This window comes from Protopterus annectens, chromosome 9.part0 (genome assembly GCF_019279795.1).
Source record: "Protopterus annectens isolate FY-2018-M chromosome 9.part0, PAN1.0, whole genome shotgun sequence".
NCBI classification, from domain to species: Eukaryota; Metazoa; Chordata; order Ceratodontiformes; family Protopteridae; genus Protopterus; species Protopterus annectens.
Window position 1 is genome coordinate 1,716,124,441 of NC_056743.1, and position 22,399 is coordinate 1,716,146,839.

Genomic DNA, 22,399 nt, shown 5'->3' on the forward strand with positions numbered 1-22,399 from the left:
GATATACTTTGTTCAATAATGAAATAAATACAAAGTTATTTAAAATTAACTTTATCATAGTAAGATATACTTTCACTTCAATGGGTGTGAGAAAACTCCACCTAAGTGATAATAACCAATAACAAAGTGAACAAAAATGAAATTTTATAATTTATTTTACTTGAAACCTCAGCTTTCCTAGTGTCTGGTTCAGAATGACTATTTAAAAGCAAGGCCAATCCATAATTTCAAGACTTTGGATAATGTTGTTTTCTTTAATAAAGTTCTCAGGACCTTTGTAGGCATTACAATGTTTGTACTAGACAGTAGAACAGGCTTACATCCAGTTGGATACAGAAGATGAGCTTTTTCTTGTATTTTAAAATCTGTGTTTACTGTGAAATTGTTTTTTGAGTATAGTCCAGGTTACTTTGAAATTTGTCTATGTTAGTAGTTAAGTCTTTGATGGATAAAATAATCTCTTAGATGTCTTTTTTGACTGAAAAATCTGAAGAAAATGTTTTGCAGGAATGTATTCTCTATCACTTTTACTATAAACAAAGCCAAAAATGCACAGATAAAATTTTTCATGAAGTCCAAAAATTGCTAATACAATTATGCAAATACCTTGTATTATCATGATGTTCCTTGCAGTACATAACAATTTAGTCATTTAAATAGTAAAGCAAGGAAAGGAATGAAAGGAAGCAATGTTTCTAGTCAGACTAAATATTTTCAGAGGGGCATCTGAACAGAGACGCTTAACTATCAGACATTTTTTATCCTTCTAGAACTCTTGTAACATCTTTACTGAGCTCATCCTTAACACTTTATACCCTTTTAGGTAATTTCTGCATCACAGAAATTACCTTTATTTTTGTGAAACATATTTTTATTTTAATTTGTCCTACTGTTAAAATTTATTTATTTATTTATTTGCAGTTGTTTAACCAGGATAGTCCATTGGGCCAAAAGAACCCGTTTTCAATGGAGTCCTGGGGAGAAAAGCTCCACATAAAGATTATACAGAGATTATGTTCTACATACAGATTATACAAAGATTATGTTCCACACATAGTTTACATGAGGATTATAAAGAAAAACATTCTATAATTTCTGGTTCAACATTAGAAGTAGTATATATGTTTTTTTTTTTTTTTTTACTAAAAAATTACTAGGTACAAATAAGGAGTTGTATGCTAGAAGCAAGCAGGAAATTGCTAGCTGGGAATTGAGACAAAGGAAGGAGGAAAAAGAGTTGGGAGTAGAGAGTAGGTTATGAGGGGTGTGAACAGGAGCATTCCCATGAGGATGTTAGATGGGAGTGTAGTGATTTTTTAAAGTATGGGAGGCTAGCAATTGTCCGAATTGAGGGGGGGAGGGAGTTCCATAGGCGTGCTAGTGAGAAGGACAGGAGGTTGTGTCCTGGAGGGTGTAGGGGTCTATAAACTTCTATGAGGTTTTGATTGTTAGTTCTTAGAAGTCTTTGAGTTTGATGCATTTTAAAGGTAGTAGAGAGAGGGACAGAGGGATGGCTGGAATATGAGTTTATGTGCATAGGTGAGCTGAGTGTAGGAGAGGTAGTTGGGAAGCTCTAGCCAGTTGAGTTTGTGGAGAGGTTCACAGTGATGGGTAGATGATTTGTTACTGGTGGCGAATCTAGCTATTTTATTGTAACAAGCGGACAGTTTGGTTTTCAGAGAAGATTGTAGGTTAGTTAGAAGAGGGGCACCATAGAGAAAGGAGGGAAGGAGAAATGTGGTAGAGAGAGTAATTTTGGTAGTTGAGGTGAGGAACCAATTGTGACGGTAGAGCATGCCTAGTTTTTGGTGTTTTTTTTTTATATTTAGTAGTAGATGGGAGTTGAATTTGAGCTTGTCATCGATTTGGACCCCAAACAGTTTGGCTTCAGATACCATCTCAAGAGATGTGTTATTTTGGCTGGTGATGGAGAATAAGTTTCTATCAAGGTTATTAGTTTTGGAGGGGGTAAATATCATAAGTTTAGTTTGATCTCAAATCTATTTGAGTTTTATCTATTTGAATCTATTTTTATCAACTAATAAGTTGATAAATGATCTCAAATCTATTCCATTTTGCATTTTGTTAATATTTAGAAATTAGAACAAAATAAAATATAGTTTAACTCATAATTTAATAGATGTCGCTGATCTTATATTCTGTTGTTCTCTACCAAAGCCTTACTAAAAAAAAAAAAAAAGAAGAAAAAATTAAAAATCAACACAAAAAGTATTTTAAAACAAAAGAATTCATTGGCAAAGCATTATCAAAATTAAGGACTCAGAAAAAGTTATTGAATACAAGTAATGACTTAAAAATTGGAAGGATACAGGAAACAGCTAAACTGCCTATTGAGTATAAGTGTGATGGCTGGTGACAAAAACATTTTCAAGCACTAAAAACATTTTTTTTATTCTGAAAAATAAAAGTTATTTTCTACAAAGACATAATTTTAAGACTACAGCACCTAAAAGAGCATCAACTAAATATTATGCAAGACACTGTATTTTTTTAACATTAAAAAATAACTAAAAGACAGCAAACAGGGCAATTGCCTTCACCTTATATTTTAGAGAAATTATACAGTATAATTGGGGAAGTATTAAGGGAGGGGTCAGTTAGTGCAAGTATAAAGGGCTAGGTTAAAAAAGCCTTTGGGATGGAATAACACTCCTAACTGTGTTACTCAACACCTGATTCCAAAAGTTAGGGTTCTGCTGGTCCTCAGTCAGTGCATGGCTAATGGGAATTGGATGAGCCTTGTACCCAAATCCAGAAGGTGGTATAAGGTTTGCCTCGCTGAATTCATTTGGTGTTGTATACTGGCAAGTCTTTCTAATGTACATGGTGGGATCAGTGTTAAAGCCCAATGAAATGAATGGACTTACTGGCAAGGCAAAAGCTCTAAACGTACGTCGAACTATGTATGCAGGAAGTACCAACTGGGAAGCCAGCTTGCCAGAATGCTTCTGAATCACATTATTTTGTCTGAGTATAGTGGACCCCTATTCATTTCAGTACCTCTGTGTCATGATGCCTGGAATTGGGTGGATATCACCCCCAAAATGATTTAATCCTGGAAGCCAGTTGAATTTTACTGTTCAGAATAACAAGATCAGGATGGCAGGGGCCATGCATTGCATTCTCTCTTCCCCAACATACTGCAATCTATCAACACTTTTAGAGCTGAATCTGACACTATTAGTATTTAAGACTGAGTGCTCATCTCTTCTTATGGAATTGATCTGACTGAATTACAGTTAGAAAATAAAATAAAACTTTCTCAAAGTGGAGCCACATTTGTTGCATACATAACTCTTAACCTTCCCTATCCAAAATAAGGAACACTAGCCCTCAAAATGTGGAACAAATGGGCAAAATGTGGAACAGGTACAAACAGTTTACTAATAACTTCAACTAGAAAAGTCACAGGATTGTTAAAATATGTAGGCTTTACTTATAAAAAAAAATGAATTAATATGATTAATTTCTATTTACCAAGGACATCAGTTAAAAAATTCTTAACACTGAATGTGTGACAGACTCTTTCGATGTGGAACTTTGAGGAATATGAACTTCTTAAGACATAAATGAGGTAAGTTCTTAGTAATGATGTACACTTGAGAGGCATGGTTGCATATAACCTCTTGAAATGGCTGAATGAGTCTAGTGATGCAAGCCCACTGCAGATGCGCATGATATATAACAGTGCACATACATTATGCATGCAGCCAGTTGTAAGCTGTGCGCTATATATCATTGATTGTCACTACTTATAGAAAAGTATTTCCCCATCTTGGATGGATGGTTTTGTCATAGCTGTCCTCAAGCACTAAGAAGACAGGATGAACAACACATCATCATCATCATCACCATCAACTTTTCATCTAGATTATTTACAAAGTGCAAACATTTTCAGTTTTCTTGACTTCTCAGGGATGGAAATATTTGCTGTCACCTAATGAGTTCTTTTAATTGTGCATCTGTTATGCTTCTTTTATTTTTGAGGAATGGTTATAGTGTATATAACTCATTAATAATGTTTTGTCTGCATGAAATTGTCTTAGCTGCATTACAGAGATCAGGGCTAGAATATGTGTATCAGAGTTTGCATGGTAAACAATACTGATTAGAGTCTTTGAGAGATAGGGAGTGATTGAACAAATATACATATTATATTACCTCAGAATTATGATTTTTTTTTTGCACAGACTAATTTCTACTATGGGCTTTAATCCTGTCTTCTTTGGTTAATGAGGGTCTGTTCCAAAATGTTCAGAAATACAGTATAAATTGGAGGAAAATAGTCATTATGCTGTTAATTAAACAGGAAAATGATGAACTGATATAATTTTACTGGAAAGGAACCAAGTTGCACAAATGGTACAGAAGCAGAACTTAAAATCATGGAAGAATTATCATTTAAATGTCTTTATTTAGTAGTCAGTTTAAGAGCAGATAATACTTAGAATGCATGCATTTATGGATTATTTTTTGTCCTTTCTAGAACTGAATAGTTGATGTGATATTTTATAATATTTCTGTCTCTCTGTTTGTCTCTTTCTCTGCTTCATTACCAGCTTAAGGTTTAAGTACTCAACAAAGAACCCCCAAAATATGTTAACTAAAATAAATGTGAACTTATTGTTAATTTCTATTTATGCACTTGTAGAAATAAAAGTACACTATATTCTATTAATAGTCAAAGAATCATATGAAAGTGAATTAGGCCCTATTAGGCCAACTAAACCTATTTTATTCAAACAACATAGTATCTGCATTATATGAGGGGAGCATGTACATTGTGTGCAACTGAAACAGATCAAGAAAGCTGATGAGTGCCATAACTCACTATACATGAGATATCTCTTAGATGAGTCACACAGTCTGGGTATTCTTTAGGAATGCACTTGCCTCTTATAGTTGGATCCTTGCAGCACCTGACAAAAATATCTCTCACCTCATATATTCATGTCTTGAATGCAGCACTTGACACACTTTTTGTTTGGTGTTAATCAAACTTAAAACTGCTGAGTTATTTTATCATTTTAAGATTAAAGGGTTTGAACTATGGATTTTACATTAAAAAGGAAATTGGGGATTAGAAAGAGTTAAGTGTACAAACTGAGACATGAAACTATTGCAAAGCAGTACTTTGAGGAAGCAGTGGAATTTAAAGTCAAAAGATTTTATTCTCATTTGCTAGAAAAAAAGGTAGCATCCTTACCCTAAATAAGTGGAAGTGATTCACAAGGAATTACGAGAAAAATTCACAGAACCAGAAGACCGTGCAAGAAGAGAAAACATAAGGTTAACTAATGTCACAGAAAGACTAGAAGTAAAAGACTGTTTTCAGACAATCAAGTATCAGTTGAGCATCTTTACAGAACCCCCCCCCCTTTAATAAACAGGGGTCAAAGAGTCTTCATACTTACTTCATAATCCTGAAGATTTCCCAAACCAGCTCTAGTTAAATTCTAGAATTATTTGCTGAAAGGGCAACTATTATCAAAACTTTGGAAAAAGGGCAGTCTTTGGAAAATATGACATAAAAGAGGCTTCACAGACAATAATTACTTTACTGCCATTAGTCTGGAAAGAAACAAATTCCTACAATTTATAAGATGATGCCTACAGGAAGACAGACTTATACTGTAAATTGCTCTATCTAGGTGTACTCATAATCTTCTTCCCAACTGGCACAAAACATTTCCTGGAACCTGATCAACTAACTTCTGAATTGCACAATTATATATACAGAAATGAGTTGATGGTGCAGTCCTGACAGTGATGGAAGAAATATGAAACTTTGAACCAAAAAGGGAAGAGACAAACCTAGTAAAGCCATTCCCAGCCTCTAAGAAAAAACTGGAGGATAAACAAGGGAACATGCTCCTGGCATCTAAAAGAAATAGAGACACTTTAACAAAAGTCTACAATATGCCTATGTAAATGACAGATGAAGAAGAAGAAGAAGAAGTAGAAGAACTCTAAATGTGCATATCTAGATGAAACTATGACAGAAATTCATACATATCCCCAGATAGCTTATTCCAAGACCCTGCTACCCTTTCTGGTTCACACTGAAGTAATACTGTCCACAAACCTAAACATCTTGCTGACAACTTCTCCTCCCCTTCTCCTTAGGTAAGAAATGGAACTCTCTCCCTTCCACACTAAGGACAATGTCAAACATAAACAACTTCAAAACTCAGCTTTACACTTACCTCTCCTCCAAATGGAAAAGTAACTGCATTCTCCCTACCTAGAACTCTTTAACAAAAGTCCCTGGGAGGGTATCCTACTGAGTTCCTAAGCACCTTATAGCTGGCTATAACCTTCTATAGCTAATTCCCATAGATCTCTCACACTCTGTAAATTTGTAAATAGCTTTTGACCTTTGACTTTAACTGTGTGAATTTGTTAAAATGTATTTACCCGATGTTTTTCCACTATGGGCAATATTGCTCACGCTTTGTATTATTTGACATGTATTTGTACTTGTACTTTTATTTTTATTGGACTGCTATCTTTACTATCAGTTTCATGGAGCTTTTCTCCCCAGGCATCCACTGAAAATGGGCTCTCTGGGCCCAGTGGACATCCCCGGTAATCAAACTGGAAATAAATAAATAATAAATACTTCCTCTTATATCTCTTAAACCTAGAGTCTCTTAGCTGCTCTCTGTGTTCTCTTTTTCAATATCAAATTATTCTTTATGAGCTATTTCATTCTCCTGGCTTTGAACTACCAAATGCACCTAAATAATATCCTTACTCTTCTTCCTGCCCTCCACTCTACACCCTTTCTTTATAACTGGGGCATTCTTTTGCCTTATTACATTTGTAGCATGCTTTTCACCCCTCAGCCATTCCTATCTCCTTTTTCCTGTATAGTCTCGAGAAGTGCATGCAGTATAAAGCAGTGGTTTTATGACCATCCTGTTTAGCTGAAGGATTGATCTCGCCAAGGCGTTCGACACCATTCCTCACTCGGGTATTATAGAAAAACTCTCCAGCCTGAACATAAACCTCTACATTACAAGATGGGTTGCCAACTGGCTTACAGACAGAACTCACACGGTAAGAATAGCGGGCTCCAGGTCTGACTCTAAACCAGTCACAAGTGGTGTCCCGCAAGGCTCGATTCTGGGACCCCTACTGTTCGGCATATATTTCTCAAAAGTACAGGCAAACACAGGAGGACTATGGCTAACCAAGTTCGCCGATGATTGCAAACTGGGAGCCATAATTGACTCTCTGGCTGACATGGACATCCTTCAAAAAGGCCTTACTGAGACAGACACCTGGTGTCAAAGTCATGGCCTCAAGCTAAATGCCAAAAAATGCATAGTCATCCTGTTTGGGAAAAACAAAACACCCATGAATTACCACATAGACGGCAGCCCCCTTAATACAGAAGAGATAATAAGAGATCTGGGGACCCAGGTAGATAGTAATCTCTCCTTTGACAATCATATTGCCAAAGTAGTTAGGAAATCCTTCTATGTGGCCCATCTAATTACTAAGGGGTTCGCATCTAGAAAAAGGTTCATAGGTAGGTACTAATCTATCAGCCCTGGGGCCTATACAAGCCCAGCCAAAAAGGTACCCCGGCTTTTGCCACCCAAGAAAATAATTTTCCTGTGTCACTGTCAAGCAGAGTCACAGAGGTGATCCCCGGGGTGAATTTCCTATTTCCCATCCAATCATCAATATTTTTCTTGAAGAGTGCTAATGAGGAGCTTTGTTTGATATAGATAGGTAGTTTATTCCAGAGTATGGGAAGTCTCTGAGACAGGAATCTATCCCTCTGGCATGTTCTGTTTATTGTGGTGACATGGTTTAGGTCCCTAGAGCATGTAGCTCGGAGGGATTGGGATTTCTTTAAGTGGGGCATGTCCAACAGCTCTGGGTTTGACATAGCTTTGTATGTTAGGCAGAGATCACCACTGAGTAGGCGATATGCAATGGGAGTAAAGCTGGAGTTTTTTGAGATGGTCTGCATAGGGCATCTGCTTGAGGCTGATAATCCTCTTTGTGAGGTATTTCTGTGGCCTTTCCAGTTGTTGTAGATGTCTTGTGAGGTATATACCAAAAGGGGCGTAGTGCTCTATAATGGGTCTAATGAGTGATGAGTAGAGGGGAACAATGACCTCTTTTTTTCTGGATGAGAAACCTTTTGTGATGAGGTGTGCCATGTAGAAGGATTTCCTGACTACTGTGGCGATGTGATTATCAAAGGAGAGACTACTGTCCACCTGTGTCCCAAGGTCTCTTATCACACTTTTGGTGTTAAGTATATTACCGCCTATGTTGTAGTTCATGGGTACAGAGTTTTTACCAAAGGGGATGACAATACACTTTTTGGCACTGAGCTTGAGGCCATGGCTTTGACACCTGGCATCTGTCTCAGTGAGGCCCTTCTGTAGGATGTCCACATCGTTAGGAGTTTCGATTATGGCTCCTAGTTTGCAGTCATCTGCGAACTTCATCAGCCAAAGACCTTCTGTGTTAGCCTGTACTTCAGAGAAGTAGATACCAAACAGGAGAGGACCCAGAACCAAACCCTGTGGTACTCCACTTGTCACTGGTCTGAAGTCAGATTTGGAGTCTGCTACTCTCCCAGAGTTGGTTCTGTCAGTGAGCCAGTTGGCAACCCATCTTGTGACATAGGGATTTATACCTAGTTTACTGAGTTTATCTATAATTCCACAGTGGGAGATGGCGTCGAAAGCCTTGGCAAGATTTAGATAGGCTGTGTGAACCACCTTACCCTTGTCTACCGCTTTTGTGACTGCTTCAAAGAAGTCTATCAGGTTTAGGAGACATGATCTGCCTTTTACAAACCCGAACTGGGTGGGGTCCAGAGTTTGGAGATTACCAATGTCTTTGTTTATAAGTTCCATGATGATACATTCCATGGCCTTGCAGACCTGGCTCGTCAGGCTAATGGGGCGGTAGTTCCCGGGGTCTCTGGTGGCTCCTCCCTTGTGGAGTGGGATAACCATCGCTGTGCACCATTCAGCAGGCACAAAGCCTGCGGTGAGGCTATGATTGAACACGGTACTTAGGTGGGGTGCCAGTTCATTCTGTAGTTTGTGTAGAACGCAGCCTGGGATGTTGTCTGGTCCCACGGATGCTGTGTTCTTGGCTTTGGAGGGTGTGGTTTTTACCTGTGCAGCAGTGATTACAGGAACTTTGCATTCTTCCGGTATAGAGATGGGATCTTTAGGGGGGGTGAGAGGGGGGTAAAGTTAGCATTGAGCCTATCTGCCAGGATGTTGGCAATATCAGTTGGGTCTGTATATTTAGTGCCATTGTGCTGTAACTCAGAGCAGATCTGAGTGTTGCCATTGAGATTTTTGCCATAGCTATAGAATGCTTTGTGGTTGCCTTTAGAATCAGTGGAAATTTTGTTTTCGTAACTAGCTTTAGAGGATTTATTCAGGGATCGCAGTTTCTTACTGAGGCTGACCAGGGAGCTCCTCCACTCATGGGATTTTACTCTCTTTTGCAACAGTTTCTTCCTTCTGTTGTACAGTTTGGTTATGGCAGGGGACCACCAGACTGGCTTCTTTTTTTTGGAAGATAGCATCTTGGTTCTGTTTGGGCTAGCACGATCCATGCACTCATGTAAGTGCTTATAAAGTGCAATTGTGTAGGATTCAGTAGTCGTAACTGTATTGTCCATCTGCATGGATGTCATGAAGTTTACCACTTCTGTCTTAAGAAGCATGAAGTTGGCTTTGGAGAAATTTTTTACCATGGTTTCCTTAATGGGGGGTGGGGGGCAGGATGTGGATATCTAGGGTAATTAGCTTATGGTCGGATCGGACCAATGAGTCATTGACTTCAGGTGTGGAACACTGGTCACTCATGTTGGTAATGACTAGATCTAGGATATTGTTGCCCCTGGTGGGAGTGCGGATAAGTTGATCCAGGGCATTGGAGTTTATGAATTCTAGAAAGCGTTATGTGAAGGAGTTGGTACATGAGTAGTTTTCCCAGTTAATGGTGGGGTAGTTGAAATCGCCTATTATTAGGGTGTTTGGTTGAACCCTAATATTTTCCAGTACATCAAGAAAAGAGGAGTGGGAATCCTGGGGCATGGTGGGTGATCTGTAGCAAGCTACAATTTGGATTGCAGTTTTGCCCAGAGTTAGTTGCACTTGGATAACCTCGGCTGCATTATGCTGAGCAACTAGCCTGGAGGTGTGGATATCCTTAATGAATATGGACACACCTCCGCCTTTGGTGTTCCAGTCCAGGTTACATGGCCGAAAAGTGTGGTATGAGTTATAGCCTGGTAGTGCAGGGGTGCTCTCTGGAGCCTTGAACCAGATCTCTGTCACTGCACAGATATCGATGTTCTCCATTTTAAGGAGTGCCTCGAGTGAGTGCATTTTGAGATTTAGACTTCTAGCATTGAGTAGCATCACCCTCAGTTTTTGCTTGCCTGTTCCTGTTATGGTGGTGAATTTGTCATTTGAACCTTGCCTAAAAAGGCACTATAGGGGCAGCAAGAACCTTAGCCAGTATCCGGAATCCCAGGGGTGACAGGTGCAGGCCATAAAAATAAAGAGGTTATAGTGCCCCTCTACTCGTCACTCATCAGACCCATCATAGAGTACAATGCCCCATTTGGGATGTACCTCACAAGACACTTCCAATAGCTGGAAAGACCACAAAAGCACCTCACCAAGAAGATTACTGGCCTCAAACATATGTCATATGCAGCCCAACTGAAAAAACTCCGGCTGTACTCAGTGGCATATCGCTTACTGAGAGGTGATTTCTGCCTGACTTACAAAGCCATGTCCAACTCAGAATTGATGGACATGCTCCACCTAAAGAAATCCAAGTCACTGCGAGCCAAGCACTTTAGTGAGCTAAACCTCGCCACAACAATAAATAGAACATGCTGGAGGGATTCCTGTCGCAGAGACTCCCCATGCATTGGAACAAAATTCCTAACTACATTAGGCAGAGCCCCTCACTAACACTCTTCAAGAGAAGCCTTGATGAGTGGATGGGTAACAGAAAATACACCCCTGGGATCACTTCATTAGCTCTGCTTGACAGAGGCTCAGTTAATTAATCAATGGGGCGGCGAAAGCCAACACACTCTGGCTAGGCTTATAAATGCCCTCAGGCAGATAGCCTAGTACCTACCTATGAACCTATGAACTTATTAGTTCTGCATCCCATTTCTCAGTTCTCATGGCTATGAAATCCACCACTCTTTTGGCCTTTGGAACTTCTCTGCCTCGTATGAAATGGCTAGCTTTCATAAATTCCTTTCTTTCTCTCTCATCTCCAAAGATAGGCTATCCTTCTTGTGTACGTCCACTAAATAGTTACTCCTAGATGATATTACTTGATATTACCCCATATTCACATCTTTATTTTTGCCTTCAGCTTCTATTTGTTGACCACACTCTGTCCTCCTCTTTAGCCTCATTCTAGCATCCTCTTTAAGCCCCACATTAAACTATCCTATCCATCTGCTAATCTTGCTCCATTGTTGAGCCACCCCTAAGCATGTTGATTTTGCTTTCATCCCTCAGTACTATGTTATATACAACATTGTTGAAGAGCTCTGGTCCAAGCACTGATTGGTGTGTAATCTCCATAGTCACTGCCTTATTCTCTTATACTTTACAGTTAATCGGTACCTTGTGTGTTTTCTCTAACAACTGCTTTTTTCATCCATCCTTCCATTTGGGGACAACACTCCCTTAGTTTTTCTGTTAGTACCACACATGGCAGTGTGCTGAGGGCTTTACTTTGGTCCAAGGAGATTTTGTACAGTGGCTTCACTTCTCTTCTGTTCTGTCAAAGCTCCAGTCATAGAATTGTAATAGACTTGATGGGTAAGATATCCTCAGTTTTGAAAATATGTCTTGGACACCTGCTAGATTACTGTCATTTTGAAACTCTACCAAATGCTCCCTCACATATCCATTGCAGTCTCTTTTTTTGCTTGCTCTCTCATTCTGCATCTGGCCATCAGAGCAGTCACCACCTCCTGTCCTTGTTCACTGAGTTTGTTGGAACCACTTCAGCCTCCCCTGGGCTAAACCTGACCCATGGATAGGGACAATGAGGGTGAGGAGATCAAGGATGCTGGTGCAGCATTATACTTTTGCAAGAAAGGATGTTCAAACCTTACTCCCAGTGTGCAGCAGCCTTGTGAATTCTACAACTGCTGCCTACAGGAAGTGTATGCATGCTTCTGCACATACACAACCTCCTGATCAAGTGGTATGCTACTTGCAGAGTGGAGCTGCACTATTTATTAATGCTTCTATTACAGGGAGTCTAAGCAGCCTACCTGCCCCCAGGATTGGTGAGTTGGAGTCTGCCATGCACTCTCATTCTCTCCCTATCTGGTCCCTTCAATGCCCATTGCACTAGCTGAACCCAGGTAATCTTGAGAGCAGTAAGGGCTTTATCCCACTGCACTATGCAACCAGAGTACTCTGTTCCAGACTTGTTGATTTATACCCATTATACAACTCGACACTAACTCTCCTATTTCATCTGTACATTTTCTTAATACTCTAGTAGCAACAAGTCCAATCCCTGTATTTTATCCTTCATGTTCACCATCTTTAGCGCTATTGTCTACTTGTTATGCGAATCATTCTTCCATCTCTCCATCTTCTCTCACTGTCAATACTTCTACCCAAGTTGGTGTTCTTTCTTTTTCCATTCTGGTTGCTCCATCCTTTCTTTCTGTAAGAGCCTGTTCTCCAGTTCAATCCTTCTCATTCATTTTCTGCTCATACAATTGAACAATTCTTTTATCCTTGCCTCAGCCCAAGATTAAACATACGTCTTGCTTCATGTTGCCCCTACAGGCGACTCTAGTTGATTTCTTTCTGACCTGTTATGCTCTTCCTTACTTCCTACCATTTGTTTCTACCATCTCCAGTATATCCTCCCTTTTAATCCATTTAGCTGCCATCTACCAAAGACAGTTGACACTTACTTTTACTTTTTTCATCTCCTCCTGACACAACTTCTTATCGTATATATTCCTTCTTGTGTGTTCTTTTACCTTTACCTGTACCATATAGGACCCTTATTATCGTTACTGTACATGTGGATACTTTCATCTGACCCCAGAATGATTCAGATCCTTTTTGATTTGTCTTTTCCTGCCATACCAACATTTTCTGTTTTATACTTTTAATCATTTCATTCATCTGATTTCGATGGCCTTTATAGTGTGACCAGATTTATCTTGATGCCAATATGTCTTTTTTTCTTTCCTTCTTTTCTTGCCATACTTTCCCCTTTTCTCTTCCATTGTATACTCTATTCTTTCCTTATGTATGGTCATTACTCTATCAGTAGATTTACTAATATCAGCACATCCAATTTTATATCTGCTGTGACCCGTATAACTCCCATTATATCCATAACTCTCACCACCATTATAGCATAAAAGCTAAACTATCCAGGCTCCTGACAACATAATATTAGAATCCTTCTTTTTTCAGTTGTCTGTCATTTCCCTTTTTCCTTTTGTCCTCTGCATCCTATTTTTTTAAATCACTCACCTTTAACAGATCAGGGGAAGATAGAAAACATCTTACTGAAAATTCTGCATGTGTACAAGAAGTCACAGCACGGGATAAATGTTCAATGCCATGCAGTTTAGGATGCGACTCTACAAAGCACTTTAATTGAATTTATTCAGTTGTTGACCAGATAAGTGAAATGGTCATCATGGACCCTTTTCAGCCATGACCTGCACAATAATGACAAGGATTAATGCAATATATACTTAGTCAAGCTGCATGTTTTTTTTTTTTTGGATCTGAGAAGAAAATGTAGTACCTGGGGAATCTCGTGCTGGTACAATGAAGACATGAAACTCCACATAAAGAGTGATTAGAGGTCAGGACTGAATCCTGAAATAGTGAGGCAGTGCTGTTAATTCCTGAGCTACTTCTCTACTTTTTGATTGAAAGGCTTGTGAGACTTGTAAACAGATTGCTACAAGAAGTGAAAAAGAACCAAATGCATTGTGCTGTTCCAGGAGTACAAGGGATGACTCATGTTTTAATGAGATATATGATATGTTGCTCAGGTCAAGCAAATGGTGAACAAGTGTAGAGCTGTAGCAATAATTAGAAATTGAGCTAGCAAAGTAGACTTAAATGTTATTTATTTGCTGGCAAGATTTAACTTTCTATGATTTTATCACCTCATACTCCAAGTTTAACATTTGGGGAATTCTGTACTGTCCAAACTGTGCCTCATTACTCCAATCAATATTTTCAACAAATTCCTCAATCCAGTTTGTGTTTCAGAAAACATTTTATCACTCTACTACTGATCAATATATAAATATTTGACTCATACAAAGTCAAGTTTATTTCTTAACAGAAAGGTTTACATGTTTATAACATGTAAACAGAGTGCAGTGTATATGTTTAAAAATATGTATATTTTTATATATATATATATATATATATATATGTATATATATATATCTACAAATAACACAGTATATATGTTTTCTAACATTTATAGTTGTATTTTTTAGTTTAAATTAACCTCTGTTTTGTCAACATACTTTGGTCGACAAAACAGATTGTCAACAGCTGTCCAAGATCGCACAATCCCCATGGCTGGGGAATATATCCTTTCTCTGTGTGATTCCAGAGTTGGAATATATAATTAGCAGAATGAGTGGGGGGTGCAGCCCTCCCACATGGGTGAGGAGGGCTGCAGGGGCTTGCTGTCCTGCAAACACAATGTTTTAAAATTTGCATAGTCTGAGGAATAACCTTCGAACGTCTGCAGAAGCGTATCAACATGTGTCAACTTTAATGAGTCAGTGTTAGCACAGTCCATGTTTCATTGCTTCTGCAATTACCACTACTTTCTCTCTCTCTCTCTCTATATATATATATATATATATATATATATATATAATTTTAAAATTAGTTTTACTTTATAACAGTGCATGTGTATGTTTTATTATATGTAAACATTTTTGTGGATTGTGAACAAAACTAATTTATTCTAACTCTTATGTAACATAAGAACTGGTACATCATCAGCAGTCATTATACCTGACAGTGAATTATTTTCCTGTTTCTTTTCTTTATTTGTAGATATATTTTATTCTCTAATTAATTAGTTATGAAGTTCATTTCTATTCTCTCTCTACTTTTTTATGGATTCATGGATAAGCTAATGTCTACTTGGATCTAGTTTACATTATTAATGGTTCAAAAGGTCGATTGCCTAAATACTGAGCCAAAAGTATTGGCAGTCAGAAAATTAAATTTAGAACAAGCACTAACCACACTCCCTGTTAATTAAATATAGAAACCCAGAGATCACACTACAGTGGAGAAAGGACAAATTCTTCAGCCCCCACTGTACCACAATCTCAGTTAAAAGAGTTCCCCTTCACTGCAGTTGATGTTCTGAAGGTCAATAATTTTGACTTGATATTCAGGCATTCTACCTTCTGAACCACTGATACTGTTGTGAAGAAATTAGACACTGTCATCTGTGCTAGCATGTCTGGCTGAAATTTTTGTACATAATTTCAGATTAACCTGTGTATTATATGCCAGCATGACTAGCTATGATATTGTAAATAACTTATTACATGTCGATTTATAATCTGTTTGTACAAAATATTTTAAAGACTTGAACAGTGTTCCTTTACATTTCTAAATGCGCATATTTGTGAAGAAGATTCTAAATGTAGACTGGCTCAGAATCAGCTGATCTGCAGATGTCTCAGAACAAGCTGATCTGCAGATGATGTCTGCGGAATGTTGGCAGTTGCTATGTGTTCTGTCAGAGGCTGAAAGACAAGAAAGATCTTTAGTAAACAGCTGTGGGTTGATTTTCAAAATATGAAATGAAAATTAGAACTGGAACAGCTGTGACAGTTAAGCTAGTCTATAAATGAGCCTGCTGAGGTCAGTTGTTGCCAATTAATAGCCAGTTATAGCAGTTGTCAATTGATCACAGTTATACTGTGCAATGGATACTCAAAAGGACTCACCAACAATTGCAAGCCTACCTTTGCTCTGTTGTAATAATAATTTAGTTCAGATTAGAGGCAGTGTTCTTTAATCACATAGAAAAATTATAACTAATCAAAGTTTTTCTAAATGCTGGATTTCTATCCTACTGTATTGATTTCATTTCCTGGTGATTGAGTTCTGTTTGTTTATTGGAAATTACTGCTTTATATTTTTAATCATTTTGCTCATTATTAAAATATTTTTATTAACTTACAGTGTGCCTGTTCAATCAGTATTTTCTTTAATAATTTGAGAGTGCTTATACCTACTTTGATAACTTCCCTTGCCATTCCGAAAGTCTGGCTGCTTTAGGTCATTTGCTATCATTTGTTTTAATAAAAGGGCATGTTGGCTCTCTGATTGGTATGAGTGAGTTACTGTATTATTTTCAGGAAGGGACACAGCTGGAAATCTGTGTCAGGCTTTCTCAGAAGTGTGAGATTTAATTTATTTAATTGTGAGTTTATCAGAGGTCTTACACTGGGATACATTGCTCTGAAGTGTGTAATAAGGAGTTACATTAGGGGTGGACAGAAGTATACAGTCCAATCCCAGGTTATACAGCACATTCCTGTTGTGCTCTTAGGGGAAATTTGCAGAATTTTACTCCAGTTTAAATGACAGTCTCACAATGGAGTCGCTATAAGCTCCTTAGTTAATGATCCAGGATAGTAGGGGACGTCACATTATTGTTGGCAGTCTCTTGAAGTATTGACTGGGTGTCACAGTATGAATGGTACCCTCACACATATGTTTATTACTGAGTGCTCCTATTACCTTTACAGTAATGCATTGTACATTGATTATCTAACAGGTAATTTATCAGAGTTTAGAATGGCATAGATGGTGAGGGGATATGAATGATTGTAATTTCAGTGATATTTTAATCATGCATAATAAGTCAGTAATATCACTGACTTTCAATTTAACATACTAGAAAAATTTTGCGGGACAGCACAAGTATGCCTGACACTGGTAGAATGCTTGTGGTGCCAATGCTGTTAGCATATTTCATGTCATTAGGACTGAAACAAGCAGTATTTTAGGGAGCACACCTCCATTATAAGTCACTGAGTGCTTCACTGTCTGAATTTTTTCTCATATAACTTTTAACTTTTATGTTTTATACCTCTAATAAAATATAAGACTCTTGATAGCTTTATATCTAGGAAAACATACAGGCCTTGATACCTTGATGTCATACCTCTCAACCTCTTAGAGCAAAAGATCCGGACAAAGCCATCAATAATAGGGGGACAGAGGCCTAAAAATAAGGACACTTTTTAAATATTGCTCTTACAAACTTAGAAAATTGATAGAATAGCAGGTTTTGCATTAGCATGAATTTTCTGAAGGATGAAAAGTCTGAAACCCAAATGCCTGTCATTATTTTCTGCCTTCAACCCTGAATGATTTGCCAGTGATTTGCCAGAAAACCACAATTTTATGAGAGAAAAACAAAAGTATGAGGCAAAAATGTGGACATTTTTCGAAAATCTCTACCGTTGAGAGGTATACATGATGTCTGTCATGCAGCACCTCTAGGACAGTGGGTTGCAAAGAGATTGTAAAAAACACAAGAAGCTCTGAGTATCTGGATCTTGTCAGTCAGTGCTAACAGTTCTTCTCTGACTTATATGAGGCAATAAGAATGATGACCTATATAGTCTGTAGGTTTGACATATTATAATGAACCACTGTGAATAAATGAGCATAGGTTCTAAATCAGCTGGTTCTGCAAAGTTGCTTTGCTAAATTCTTCAGCAGTCAGTGATTTCGGGATAAATATTTGGGATACAAAACTGATGTTGATTTTTCAGTTAATGACAGTTTAAAAGTACAGCTAAGGTTGAGAAGTACAAGCTATAAGAATGCTAGATCTCTGTCAATAATTTATTCTGAAGTAGAAATGTGTACTGTTGCAGTTGATAATCACATCTATCAGTTATGATTTGATATCCTCAATTTTGATTAAAATGTATAAGGTCCATTAACAAAGGAAATGGACAGCCATTCAAATACAGGTGTAGCTATAATTAATGCCTCTCTTTCATTTAGGTAATACCACCATCTGACACCCATCAGAAGGGTTAATAACTCAGGAAATGCAGTTATAGTACTGTAGCAGGACAGTACCCAGAACTGCTGGGATGGCATCCACAGTTATATCTGCTTGTGAAGATCACAACACAGTAACCATGCTTGCATGGTTAGTGAGTAGATGCCTTAGCTGCTGTAAAAAAAAAGCTGTCTGTTTCTGGATCTCAGTGTTACTTGGATGCCTTTGTGACTGGCTCATTCAGAGCAGAGCCCTGGTGGCATTAATTGGAGTAAAGCATATACAGTAACTTTTCAATGATGCACACCACTGGAACTTACTTCGTGTCTGGTAAGATATTAACAAAGGAGAAGATAAAGTTTCTTTAGGGTTAGTCCTGAATCAAGAGGCATTGTCAAATAGCATAGTGCCTTGCCATGATCATTCTGAATTTTTCACACAATGATATTATCAGTAATGTGTTTATCCCTTACAGATCATGCAACTTCCTCTATAATGCAATAACCTAGTGGCTTTACTCCATCCAATGGAACCTCCTCCACTTGGTTCATCATACATTACCATACAGCATCTTTTCATCCTCTCCCATCATGGTTCAAATTATTCACCACTTTCTTTACTTCTCCATCTTCTCCACACTATCTTTTAATTGTACATCTCATTCCAAACTTTTCAAAAATCTACAGCACCTCTGCCTCAACTCATTTACTAATTACTTTAATGTTCATCCCTCCACTTTTCCATAGCTTGCCCTATTTCTGCTTTCTATTTTACACTCCAAATTAAACTTTAATACAAATGACACCATTGTGTATATTTGTTAAATAGACTCTGTGTGTGTGAAAACTGTGATATACTTTTGATATTGACTACAATGTATGCTATTAAAGACTATTGTATATTATGCTTATGTGTCAAGTCACTCTTTGCAATTCATTTCCATAACTGGTTACAGTGGTATGGTTTTTCTGTCATCTCCTGTACCCCTAGGCTTATCTTGAAAAAGAGATCTGTGTGGATCAATGTTCTACCTAGGTTAACAAAAAATAAGTAATCAAATAAGTGTGCACTGAAAAATGCTTTGAAATGCATCAGCTGATGAGAAGATCCCAAAAATCAATTACCTGTAACTTCTAATTCCCAGGTGACTGCAAAATGTTGTGATACAGCATTTATCAGGGTACAGTTCCATTTGATGGTACATTGTCTTTCAGATCCAACACGTTTCTCTCATATTAGTAATATTGCTATCTACTGTGGGTTCACACATTTCTCTCTAAAAGAGGTAAATTTGCAAGACACATATTAACATAAATTCTGACTTGGTCTCAGCATGTGGCTTTGATATATGACATGTAACTCTTTCAGCAATCTTAGTCCCTTTTATTATTTTAAGTTCCTCCTTGACCTTCTAATGCATGCAAACTAGGACTCTTCTCTATGGCTGATATGTGGATAGCATTGCAAGATCAATCTTCTGATGTTTGTTTTACTGATCTAATGAAGAGGATAGGGTAGTATTTCACCTGAATCAGATGATCACGCATAGGGGATGAGAAAGGAATACCTCTCACCCTTTCAACTCCAAAATGAGGAAAACTGCCTCTCAAAATGTGGAACAAATGGGAAAAATGTGGAACACTTGCTAACAACTTAGAGTAGTGGGCCTTGTAATAGGGAGCTGGAGTGATACCATTTCACAGAATGATTAAGCTTTCCACATACCCTGTACTGTTTGTATTTAGCACAAATTGTTTTATGATGTGGGAAGGAACTACTACAGTTTCCTCAAACTGAACTTTTTTGATGGATGACTTCACTGAAATAAATGATTTGCCAAAGGACTCAGACCTGCGTCCAGTTGCTTGACTAAGCAGCTGCCTGTGTATGCTTTTGATTGTAGCAATAAGCTGCTGTTTGCATTTGGGTTCACTGGCTCATAGGTGTCTACTAGGCAAATGACAACAAGTACCTCTTTAAGCCTAGCCATGCACCCCAAATCTCTGACAAGTTCTGGTACCCTTGATAAGTAGAAGCAGGGCCTTGGGAGATGAAACATTTACAAGCAGGGACCTGAGAGATGAATCATTTACAGGTTGCCTGTGTCTGTTAGAGACATAGGTGCCAAACCAGGGAGGAATTTCATGTTCCCTGTCCAATTGTCCAAGTTCCACTTGAATTGGGTTAGGGAGGAACTCAGCTTTATATGGATGGGGAGCCTGTTCCAGAAACGGGATAGTCTCTAGGATACATATCTGTCTTTTCAGCAAGTCCTATTTATATCACAGTCAAGGTGTATGTCTTATGAATGGGTAATTCTGGTGCTGTTTGTTTTGTGGATATGCAAGAGTTCCATCAGAGTGAGGTCTGACAATGCTCTGTATGCCAGGCATAGATGTCCCCTCAACAGCCTGTATAAGGCAGAATACAGTGATAGGCCTTGAGGCAGTCTGCTTAGGACATTTTACTTTCACCCTGTAGTCTTTTAGTGAGGGACCTCTGTGGTTGTTCCATATTTTGGATATGACTGGTTAGGTACATACCACAGGGGGCATTGTTCATAGGTTCATAAGTGTGTACTAGGCTAATAGTCCTAGATCCTATATAAGCCTAGCTCAAGAAATCCCCTGGCATCATGCCACCTGGAGTTAGTTCCCAGTTCACATATCAAACAAGGCCATTGTGGTGATCCCCAGGGTGAACTGCCACCCAAAATTAGTTTCCCATGCTCTTGTCAAGCAGGGCCATTGAAATTATCCCCGGGGTGAATTTCTTATTGCCCATCCACTCGCCAAGATTTCTCTTGAAGAGGGCCAGTGAAGTTCTCTGTTTGACATGAATGGGGAGTTTGTTCCAGAGTGTGGGAAGTCACTGGGTTAGGAACATGCCCCTCCAGCATGTTCTGTTTATGGTGGTAATGAGGTTTAGGTCTCTCAAGCATGTGGCACAAAGGGATTGGAATTTCTTTAGGTGTAGCATATCTAACAGCTCTGGGTTAGACATGGCTTTGTAGGTCAAGCAGAGATCACCTCTAAGTAGGTAATATGAGACCGAGTATAGTTGGAGTTTTTTGAGTCTGTCAGTGTAGGGCATATGTCTAAGGCCTAAGATCCTTTTAGTTAGGCATTTTTGTAGTCTTTCCAGTTGTTGTGGGTGTCTAGTAAGGTACATACCAAATGGGCCGTTATATTCTATAATAGGTCTAATGAGGGATGAGTAAAGAGAGATTTTGACCTCTTTCTTCCTGGATGAGAAACCTTTTCTGATAAGATGTGCCACATAGAAGGACTTTCTGACCACAATGGCAATGTGGTTATTAAAGGAGAGGTTGCTGTCAACTTATGTCCCCAGGTCTCTTATCACTCATTCGATGTTTAGCAGACTACCATCTATGTGGTAGTTCATGGGCACAGAATTTTTCCCAAAGGGTATGACAATGCACTTTTTAGCATTGAGTTTAAGGCCATGGTTCTTGCACCAGTCATTGGTCTCAGTGAGGCCTTGTTGTAGGATGTCTACGCCCTTTGGAGAATCAGTAATGCCTCCCAGTATGCAGTCATCTGAGAACTTGGTCATCCAGAGTCCCCTTGTGTTGGCTTGGACTTCTGAGAAGTGGATGCCAAACAGGAGAGGACCCAGGACCTATCCCTGTGGAATGCCATTTGTAACTGGTTGGAAGTCAGATTTAGAGTCCACTACTTTTACATTGTGGGCTCTAGCAGTGAGCCATTTGGCTACCCATCTTATGACATAGGGGTTTATGCCTAGTTTAGTGAGTTTATCTATGATTCTTGAGTGAGGGATGGTGTCAAAGGCCTTGGTAAGATCTAGGTAAGCTGTGTGTACTACCTTGCACTCATCCACAGCTCTGGTGACAGACTCAAAAAAGTCTATCAGGTTGAGCAAGCATGATCCACCTTTCACAAACCCAAACTGCGTGGGGTGCAGAGTGTGGAGATTCCCTATGTCCCTGTTAATAAGGTCCATGATGATGCTCTCCATGGCCTTACATATCAGACTCATCAGGTTAATGGGACGGTAGTTCCCAGGATCTGTAGCCCCTCTCCCTTTGTGTAGTGGGATGACCATAGCAGTGCACCATTCTGCAGGAACAAAGCCTGAAATGAGGCTGTGATTGAACATGGTGCTCAGGTGTGGCGCCAGTTCATTTTTTAGTTCATGTGGGACACAGCCCGGGATATTGTCAGGTTCCATGGAAGCTGTATTCTTGGCTTTGGACAGTGCAGTTTTTACATGTGTAGCCATGATG